Source organism: Salvelinus alpinus, chromosome 31 (assembly GCF_045679555.1).
Source record: "Salvelinus alpinus chromosome 31, SLU_Salpinus.1, whole genome shotgun sequence".
Taxonomy (NCBI): domain Eukaryota; kingdom Metazoa; phylum Chordata; class Actinopteri; order Salmoniformes; family Salmonidae; genus Salvelinus; species Salvelinus alpinus.
Window position 1 is genome coordinate 30,444,381 of NC_092116.1, and position 10,306 is coordinate 30,454,686.

At 43.5% G+C, this 10,306-nt stretch overlaps 1 protein-coding gene across 1 annotated transcript in view; it reads left to right on the top strand.

Moving 5' to 3' along the window:
• LOC139561366 (uncharacterized) overlaps window positions 1–10,306 on the top strand; it is a 46,807-nt gene continuing 36,501 nt past the window's right edge. Inside the window, exons 1-2 of the mRNA XM_071378397.1 lie at window positions 1–118; window positions 1,419–1,467. The gene's annotated coding sequence lies outside the window, so the exon portion shown is untranslated. The remainder of the gene's footprint in view (window positions 119–1,418; window positions 1,468–10,306) is intronic.

Below are 10,306 nucleotides of genomic sequence, written 5' to 3' on the forward strand. Positions count from 1 at the left end.
CACACACACACACACACACCTGCACCACACACAGACACACTCACAACACACATGCACTAGAGCAATGCCGTATGTACAGTGTGTTACCATTGACGTGATCGTGATGAAGGTTTGAATGGTAAGTCTGCATCTCTTTTGTATTCTTAGCCTCTTCGTATTGTTGAGACATTATAATTAACGTGTAAATGGAGGTTGCAAATGCTGAAAACATGTACTGACTATGACTGACATTTGGTTGTCTTACCTAGCTAAGAGCGTCTACTAGATGACTGAAAGTTAAATGGAAAGTCTCATTGCAGCTAGTCTCATTGTCAGACAAACAGAGAGTTCTTCAATGAGATGCTGGTGACAACCTGCCTTGTTGTGTTCGGATCTATAGCCAAAACCAGTTCATTTCACACATGTAACTTTGGAAAAACAACGACAAAAGGATTTAAAAGGACATTTTTTTGTTGTTGATTTAAATGGAGATTTAAGTTGTCTTGTAAAAAGACATTGCAGCCGAATCGTAACGAGACGTAGTGGAGGAGAAAAAAAAGTCTCGCAGGCGAAGCATCTGCATTAACACATATCCTTGTGATTCAGCTACTGTTTATCTGTGATGCTCTACATGTTCTTAGGTCCCCGGGCTAGTAAAGATATCTGATTCATTCATCATCTGAGGAGAGACCGTCGTCTGATTTTACGGGTGTCCACGGGTGTCTATTTTACGGGTGTCCACGGGTGTCTATTTTACGGGTGTCCACGGGTGTCTATTTTACGGGTGTCCACGGGTGTCTATTTTACGGGTGTCCACGGGTGTCTATTTTACGGGTGTCCACCGGTGTCTATTTTACGGGTGTCCACCGGTGTCTATTTTACGGGTGTCCACTGGTGTCTATTTTACGGGTGTCCACTGGTGTCTATTTTACGGGTGTCCACCGGTGTCTATTTTACGGGTGTCCACTGGTGTCTATTTTACGGGTGTCCACGGGTGTCTATTTTACGGGTGTCCATGCTGGGATCTCCCATGTAGTTCTATTGTTAGACTGTTGATGCTGTTTGTTCCATTATTGCATCATAATATTAGTTTGAAAAGTTGTATTTCTGTCTTTTGTCCAATTTGATGTGCCGTCTTGATTATATTGTTTTCTCATTGTGTGCTGTGAGGCACTGCTGGTATGTAATACCATGTAAACTCTGCAAAATTATCCCTCAAAATTCACTCATTCATTTAATGGTACATTTGGTCATTTTTTTGGGGGGGGGGGGTAACTTGCACAATTCCAGTCCTTACGTCAGACAACCGGTTGTTGTTGGATTTAAACATCTTATTTTACTATTCTCCCAACGATTCACAGGTTGAAAAATGCATATTAAAATAGTTTGATAATATAAAACATATATATATATTTCGTACTTCCCCCCCCCATCTTCAGGTGGCATCTGAGAACCTGTTCAAACCTTGACCAGAGCTCCGAGACGAGAGTAAGTTCCCTTTTCACTAATCAATGATTTTTATTTATCTGTATAATAAACTGTTATTAGCAGTGACCGATCGAACAACACATTCCGACTATGATTTACGAATAATTGAACCGCTACTTAATTACGGCAGGTATATTATATTTCTGCGTAGGCTGTACCTTCACCGTGACCTTATGACCTTTAGTTCATTAGTCATTTAGGAATTCAATCCAATCTGCATTGAGTATTTTTACAAATATTTTATGTAATGAGATAAAATTCTAATTTCCAAAAGACAATATGTGTAGTTTAACTTGTATCTGGCAAGCATCTGACTTGGACCGCAAAAATATGAAGTATATATAAATATATATATATATTCGCTGAAATTATAAAAAAGTTATCAGAAATGTACAACCAAAACATTTTCAAAAGTTTTAATCTTTAGCTTTGGTCCGTTCCATATTGATTCTGTTAGTTTGGATCGTACTGGTTCTACATACAGTTCATAACGTGTGGAAAGATATAGAATGTTCTTCCAATGTAGATTAACATACGTAACGTTTATTTCCTAGTTGTTTCTGTTATAGTAGCTCGAGAAGAGATACACATTTGGGCAATAAAATGAAGCTATTAAAATGCCGTTATATTTTCTGTGCCGTTGAAGTCCTCGTCTCAAACTGTAATGTAATAGATCTTTAATTTGTATTATTTTTTATTTTACCTTTATTTATTAACTAGGCAAGTCAGTTATCGTATTTTCAATGACGACCTACCCGGGAACAGTGGGTTTAACTGCCTTGTTCAGGGGGCAGAACGACAGATTTTTACCTTGTCAGCTCGGGGGATTCGATCTAGCAACCGTTCGGTTACTGGGCCAACGCTCTAACCACCAGGCTACCTGCCGCTCCCACATTATTTAATCACGACGTTATTAACACAAGTGAGTTTACAAGCCCCATAATTATACCTTTCCGTAAAGATAAAGTTGATCGCACCTCTCTCGCTCTTTTTATCACTTATTTTCTTAGTGATGGAAGGATGAGAGAAAAGATAAAGGGAGAGAAAAGTTGTGTTCAAGTCTTTCCCCCTCCTCTGTACATTCTCTATTTATCTGAGGAAAGTAGAACATTGCCCCCACACTCCTGTTTCTCTTCTTCTCTTCGTTTGAATACTTTCACACTCTTGTTCGCCGCCTCGGCATCATCACACCGTTCAATAGATTTTATGATCCACAATTTGATGAAAATCAACTTTGCCTACAAAACCTTTTAACGTGACTAATTGTCTGGATCACCTAGTTACCCAGTGCCATATGTATCAAGCATATCAGAGTAGGAGTGCTGAGATCTAGGATCAGGTTCCCCCCTCTGTCCACGTAATCATATTCATTGTGATTTTAAAAGGATAAACTGATCCTAGATCAGCACTCTGAGAGGCTTTTCTGAATCTGTGTTTAAAAGGTTGTAAACCACGTCCGTGGAGGACCACGGTGGTACAGTCAGTGGCCTACTGCTTCATCAAGTCATAATCCACCATGTTATCAACCTCGTTACACCTCCACTAGATGTTATGCTAATAGTGAGGTTTCAGTGTGATGTGTTCACACTGTACTGCTACACCACATTGTTAACATGTACGGTATAAACCTACACACCTCACCTACACATAACTACCTGAGCCATTCTTTCTTTCTCGCTCTCTTTCTCTCTAACGCCCCCTCCCTAACTCTCTCTCTCTCTCTCTCTCTCTCTCTCTCTCTCTCTCTCTCTCTCTCTCTCTCTCTCTCTCTCTCTCTCTCTCTCTCTCTCTCTCTCTCTCTCTCTCTCTAACCCCCCCATCTCTCTCTTTCTCTCTCTCTCTCTCTCTAACCCCCCCATCTCTCTCTTTCTCTCTCTCTCCCCTTTTCTCTCTCTTTCTCTCTCAATTCAATTTCAATGTAAGGGAAATTATTAGCATGGGAAACATATGTTAACATTGCCAAAGCAAGTGAAATAAATAAATCAACAAAAGTGGAATTAACAATAAAAAATTTACAGGAAACATAAATATAAGTTGTATTCACTGGTTGACCTTTTCTTGTGGCAACAGGTCACATATCTTGCTGCTGTGATGTCACACACTGGTATTTCACCCAGTAGATAGGGGAGTTTATCAAAATTGGATTTGTTTTCTAATTCTTTGTGGGTCTGTGTAATCTGAGGGAAATATGTGTCTCTAATATGGTCATACATTGGGCAGGAGGTTAGGAAGTGCAGCTCAGTTTCCACCTCATTTTGTGGGCAGTGTGCACATAGCCTGTCTTCTCTTGAGAGCCAGGTCTGCCTACGGCGGCCTTTCTCAATAGCAAGGCTATGCTCACTGAGTCTGTACATAGTCAAAGCTTTCCTTTGGGTCAGTCACAGTGGTCAGGTATTCTGCCACTGTGTACTCTCTGTTTAGGGCCAAGTAGCATTCTAGTTTGCTCAGTTTTTTTGTTAATTCTTTCCAATGTGTCAAGTAATTATCTTTTTGTTTTCTCATGATTTGGTTGGGTCTAATTGTGTTGCTGTCCTGTGGCTCTGTGGGGTCTGTTTGTGTTTATGAACAGAGCCCCAGGACCAGCTTGCTTAGGGGACTCTTCTACAGGTTCATCTCTCTGTAGGTGATGGCTTTTTTTATGGAGGGTTTGAGAATCACTTCCTTTTAGGTGGTTGTAGAATTTAACGGCTCTTTTCTGGATTTTGATAATTACTGGGTATCGGCCTAATTCTGCTCTGCATGCATTATTTGGTGTTCTACGTTGTACACGGAGGATATTTTTGCAGAATTCCTCATGCAGCGTCTCAATTTGGTGTTTGTACCATTTTGTGAATTCTTGGTGAGCTCTCTCGCTCTCTCTCTCTCGCTCTCTCGCTCTCTCTCATGATGATGATGATCCTGAAACTGCTGTTTAGAAAGTCCTGTGTAGATCAACCAGCAACTATCAGGAAATAACACTGAGTGATTGATTTGTGCTTTGTGAGGTCGTTGGGGTGAAAAGGGAGAAAAAAAATCACGTTTCTTTTTTTTAACATTAAATGCATGATGTGGGTTGAACGCTGTAACAGAATAAAACAATTAATACATGTACCATGATGGCAGTGACTGTCCATTACTGCTGATAAACCAACATTTATTCACATTTAAAAATATACAGTGGGGAGAACAAGTATTTGATACACTGCCGATTTTGCAGGTTTTCCTACTTACAAAGCATGTAGAGGTCTGTAATTTTTTATCATAGGTACACTTCAACTGTGAGAGACGGAATCTAAAACAAAAATCCAGAAAATCACATTGTATGATTTTTAAGTAATTAATTTGCATTTTATTGCATGACATAAGTATTTGATCACCTACCAACCAGTAAGAATTCTGGCTCTCACAGACCTGTTAGTTTTTCTTTAAGAAGCCCTCCTGTTCTCCACTCATTACCTGTATTAACTGCACCTGTTTGAACTCGTTACCTGTATAAAAGACACCTGTCCACACACTCAATCAAACAGACTCCAACCTCTCCACAATGGCCAAGACCAGAGAGCTGTATAAGGACATCAGGGATAAAATTGTAGACATGCAAAAGGCTGGGATGGGCTACAGGACAATAGGCAAGCAGCTTGGTGAGAAGGCAACAACTGTTGGCGCAATTATTAGAAAATGGAAGAAGTTCAAGATGACGGTCAATCACCCTCGGTCTGGGGCTCCATGCAAGATCTCACCTCGTGGGGCATCAATGATCATGAGGAAGGTGAGGGATCAGCCCAGAACTACACGGCAGGACCTGGTCAATGACCTGAAGAGAGCTGGGACCACAGTCTCAAAGAAAACCATTAGTAACACACTACACCGTCATGGATTAAAATCCTGCAGCGCACGCAAGGTCCCCCTGCTCAAGCCAGCGCATGTCCAGGCGCGTCTGAAGTTTGCCAATGACCATCTGGATGATCCAGAGGAGGAATGGGAGAAGGTCATGTGGTCTGATGAGACAAAAATAGAGCTTTTTGGTCTAAACTCCACTCGCCGTGTTTGGAGGAAGAAGAAGGATGAGTACAACCCCAAGAACACCATCCCAACCGTGAAGCATGGAGGTGGAAACATCATTCTTTGGGGATGCTTTTCTGCAAAGGGGACAGGATGACTGCACCGTATTGAGGGGAGGATGGATGGGGCCATGTATCGCGAGATCTTGGCCAACAACCTCCTTCCCTCAGTAAGAGCATTGAAGATGGGTCGTGGCTGGGTCTTCCAGCATGACAACGACCCGAAACACACAGCCAGGGCAACTAAGGAGTGGCTCCGTAAGAAGCATCTCAAGGTCCTGGAGTGGCCTAGCCAGTCTCCAGACCTGAACCCAATAGAAAATCTTTGGAGGGAGCTGAAAGTCCGTATTGCCCAGCGACAGCCCCGAAACCTGAAGGATCTGGAGAAGATCTGTATGGAGGAGTGGGCCAAAATCCCTGCTGCAGTGTGTGCAAACCTGGTCAAGAACTACAGGAAACGTATGATCTCTGTAATTGCAAACAAAGGTTTCTGTACCAAATATTAAGTTCTGCTTTTCTGATGTATCAAATACTTATGTCATGCAATAAAATGCAAATTAATTACTTAAAAATCATACAATGTGATTTTCTGGATTTTTGTTTTAGATTCCGTCTCTCATAGTTGAAGTGTACCTATGATAAAAATTACAGACCTCTACATGCTTTGTAAGTAGGAAAACCTGCAAAATCGGCAGTGTATCAAATACTTGTTCTCCCCACTGTATGTATTTTTTTCTTTTTTTATACCCATTTTTCTCCCCAATTTTGTGGTATCCAATTGGTAGTTACAGTCTTGTCTCATCGCTGCAACTCCCGTACAAACTCGGGAGAGGTGAAGGTCAACAGCCGTGAGTCCTCCGAAACACAACCCAAACAAGCAGCACTGCTTCTTGACACAATGCCCACTTAACCCGGAAGCCAGCCGCACCAATGTGTCGGAGGAAACACTGTTTACACCTGTCGACCGTGTCAGCGTGCACTGCGCCCGGCCCGCCACAGGAGTCGCTAGTGCGCGATGGGACAAGGACATCCCTGCCGACCAAACCCTCCCCTAACCCGGACGACGCTGGGCCAATTGTGCGCCAGGCTTGCTATACTCTGTATTAAAAGCCTATTTGATTTCACAAGTTCTTGTAAGCGTTATATTTGAACCGATTTTCCACGACATGCGCCACCCCATGGGTCTCCCGGTCGCGGTCGGCTGCGACAGAGCCTGGACTCTAGTGACTCAGCTTGGTGTTTGTTAGCTTAGCACTGCGACGCCTCAGACCACTGCGCCACTCGGGAGGCCTGTGTTCATATTACTTTAATAAAATATTTCAGTTATTCTGTATATTACATTTGTTTTATTATGTTTAGTATGTTTTAATATACTTTATTATTTCATACCAAGTCATCATCTCTACAGAGCTGCTGTCTGACAACATCCCTATTTTAGTAGTCCTTTAATGTAAATAAGACATACTTTAATGATCGCTGAATACCAACTATCAATCACTTAGATCATGTATTTTCAGGTAGATACCTGGAAGCAGCTGCTCTCTCTCCCTCCTCTCCCTCTTTGTGGCTGCTCCACACAGACCGGACAAGTAGTTGCGCAATGGATTATGGTCATTGTAGTTAATTACCACAAAGCCTGTTAGAAACTACAACTCCCTACTAAATCACACAGTTCGGGCTTGATCTGATTTACCTCTAAAGAGACGACACATTGAGCTCACAGGGGAAAAAATGTAATAGAATTCAAATAATTGAACCAACGTTGGTCAATTACTTGTTTAAAAAACAATATTTTGGTTAATCGCTTAGCACTAGTGATAGGTGAATCAGAACCTAAAGGTAACTGGGCCATAGTGTGATAGATGAATCAGAACCTAAAAGTGATCAATCTGCTGTTTCGTCTTCATAGTCTGGGCTGTGTTCCGTAGGGACAAAAAATCACACAGTTCGAACTTGATCTGATTTGTAGCACATTGAGGGTGGCAGGGTGGTAGGTAACACATTGAGGGTGGCAGGGTGGTAGGTAACACATTGAGGGTGGTAGGTAGCACATTGAGGGTGGTAGGTAACACATTGAGGGTGGTAGGTAGCACATTGAGGGTGGCAGGTAGCACATTGAGGGTGGTAGGTAGCACATTGAGGGTGGCAGGTAGCACATTGAGGGTGGCAGGTAACACATTGAGGGTGGCAGGTAACACATTGAGGGTGGCAGGTAACACATTGAGGGTGGCAGGGTGGTAGGTAACACATTGAGGGTGGTAGGTAGCACATGTAGGGTGGTAGGTAACACATTGAGGGTGGTAGGTAGCACATTGAGGGTGGTAGGGTGGTAGGTAACACATTGAGGGTGGTAGGTAACACATTGAGGGTGGTAGGTAGCACATTGAGGGTGGCAGGTAGCACATTGAGGGTGATAGGTAGCACATTGAGGGTGGCAGGTAGCACATTGAGGGTGGTAGGTAGCACATTGAGGGTGGCAGGTAACACATTGAGGGCGGCAGGGTGGTAGGTAGAACATTGAGGGTGGCAGGGTGGCAGGTAGCACATTGAGGGTGGCAGGTAGCACATTGAGGGTGGTAGGTAACACATTGAGGGTGGCAGGTAGCACATTGAGGGTGGTAGGTAGCACATTGAGGGTGGCAGGGTGGCAGGTAACACATTGAGGGTGGCAGGTAACACATTGAGGGTGATAGGTAGCACATTGAGGGTGGCAGGTAGCACATTGAGGGTGGTAGGTAGCACATTGAGGGTGGCAGGAAGCACATTGAGGGTGGCAGGTAACACATTGAGGGTGGTAGGTAACACATTGAGGGTGGTAGGTAACACATTGAGGGTGGCAGGTAGCACATTGAGGGTGGTAGGTAGCACATTGAGGGTGGTAGGTAACACATTGAGGGTGGCAGGTAACACATTGAGGGTGGTAGGTAGCACATTGAGGGTGGTAGGTAACACATTGAGGGTGGCAGGTAGCACATTGAGGGTGGTAGGTAGCACATTGAGGGTGGTAGGTAACACATTGAGGGTGGCAGGTAACACATTGAGGGTGGTAGGTAGCACATTGAGGGTGGCAGGTAGCACATTGAGGGTGGCAGGTAGCACATTGAGGGTGGTAGGTAACACATTGAGGGTGGTAGGTAACACATTGAGGGTGGTAGAAAACACATTGAGGGTGGTAGGTAACACATTGAGGGTGGTAGGTAGCACATTGAGGGTGGTAGGTAACACATTGAGGGTGGTAGGTAACACATTGCGGGTGGTAGGTAACACATTGAGGGTGGTAGGTAGCACATTGAGGGTGGTAGGTAGCACATTGAGGGTGGCAGGTAGCACATTGAGGGTGGCAGGTAGCACATTGAGGGTGGCAGGGTGGCAGGTAGCACATTGAGGGTGGCAGGGTGGCAGGTAACACATTGAGGGTGGCAGGTAGCACATTGAGGGTGGCAGGGTGGTAGGTAGCACATTGAGGGTGGCAGGGTGGCAGGTAGCACATTGAGGGTGGCAGGGTGGCATGTGGCACATTGAGGGTGGCAGGGCAGCAGGGTGGCAGGTGGCACATTGAGGGTGGCAGGGTGGCAGGTAGCACATTGAGGGTGGCAGGTGGCACATTGAGGGTGGCAGGGTGGCAGGTAGCACATTGAGGGTGTCAGGGTGGTAGGTAGCACATTGAGGGTGGCAGGTAGCACATTGAGGGTGGCAGGGTGGCAGGTAACACATTGAGGGTGGCAGGAAGCACATTGAGGGTGGCAGGGTGGCAGGTAGCACATTGAGGGTGGCAGGAAGCACATTGAGGGTGGCAGGGTGGCAGGTAGCACATTGAGGGTGGCAGGTAGCCTAGCGGCTAAGAGCATTGGCCCTGTATTTTTTCAATTTAAATTTAACCTTTTATTTATACAGGTTTTTTCTCATTGAGATAACATCTCTTTTCCAAGAGAGACCTGGTCCAATAGCAGCAGGGGGAACAACGTTTCAGACAAAACAACTTACATACACTAACACAACATTAAACAAAACTATAAACACACATACAGTACAACAAAAACATTTTACATTAAAAACACAAACATCTTGACTAAAAACAGCTGGCCTAAAGACAATTACACTCGTCTATGATATATACATCGATCAAGTGTTTAAACTCCACCAACGAAACTAGATCATCACATTTTAAAATGTTCAGGAGAGAATTCCAGGACCACGGAGCTGAGTAACTAAAACTATTTCTACCAGGACCTGTTCTAATTCTTGGTAATGTTAGAAGCAAATCAGAATGGGACCGTAATTGATATTTATTTACTGACCTGACTAAAAAAGAACAGAGATAAAATGGCATTTTACCCAATATGGCCTTATAAATCAGTGTATACCAGTGTTTAAGCCTACGCAAGGTCAATGAAGACCAGTCAACAGCGCTGTAGAGATCACAATGATGTGTTAGACGTTTCTGTAGTTGAAAGATCGCTGGTTTGAATCCCCGAGCCGACTAGGTTGGAAATCTGTCGATGTGCCCTTCAGCAAGGCACTTAGCCCTCATTGCTTCTGTAAGTTGCTCTGCATTAGAGTGTCTACTAAATGACTCAAATGGAAGCTCACGGGGAAAAAAACAGACAAGATGTAATTCAAATAATTTAACCGAACATTTTGGTTAATCGTATTACAATTATAATTATTATTATTATAATTGTTCATTACTGATCAAAGGTTTTCACACTTTCATAGTGTTTTTTTTTACAGATTCGTCAGCTGTACAATATGAAATAAAATACAGGACAAAGTGAATGTGCACTGCACAGAGCCTTTAA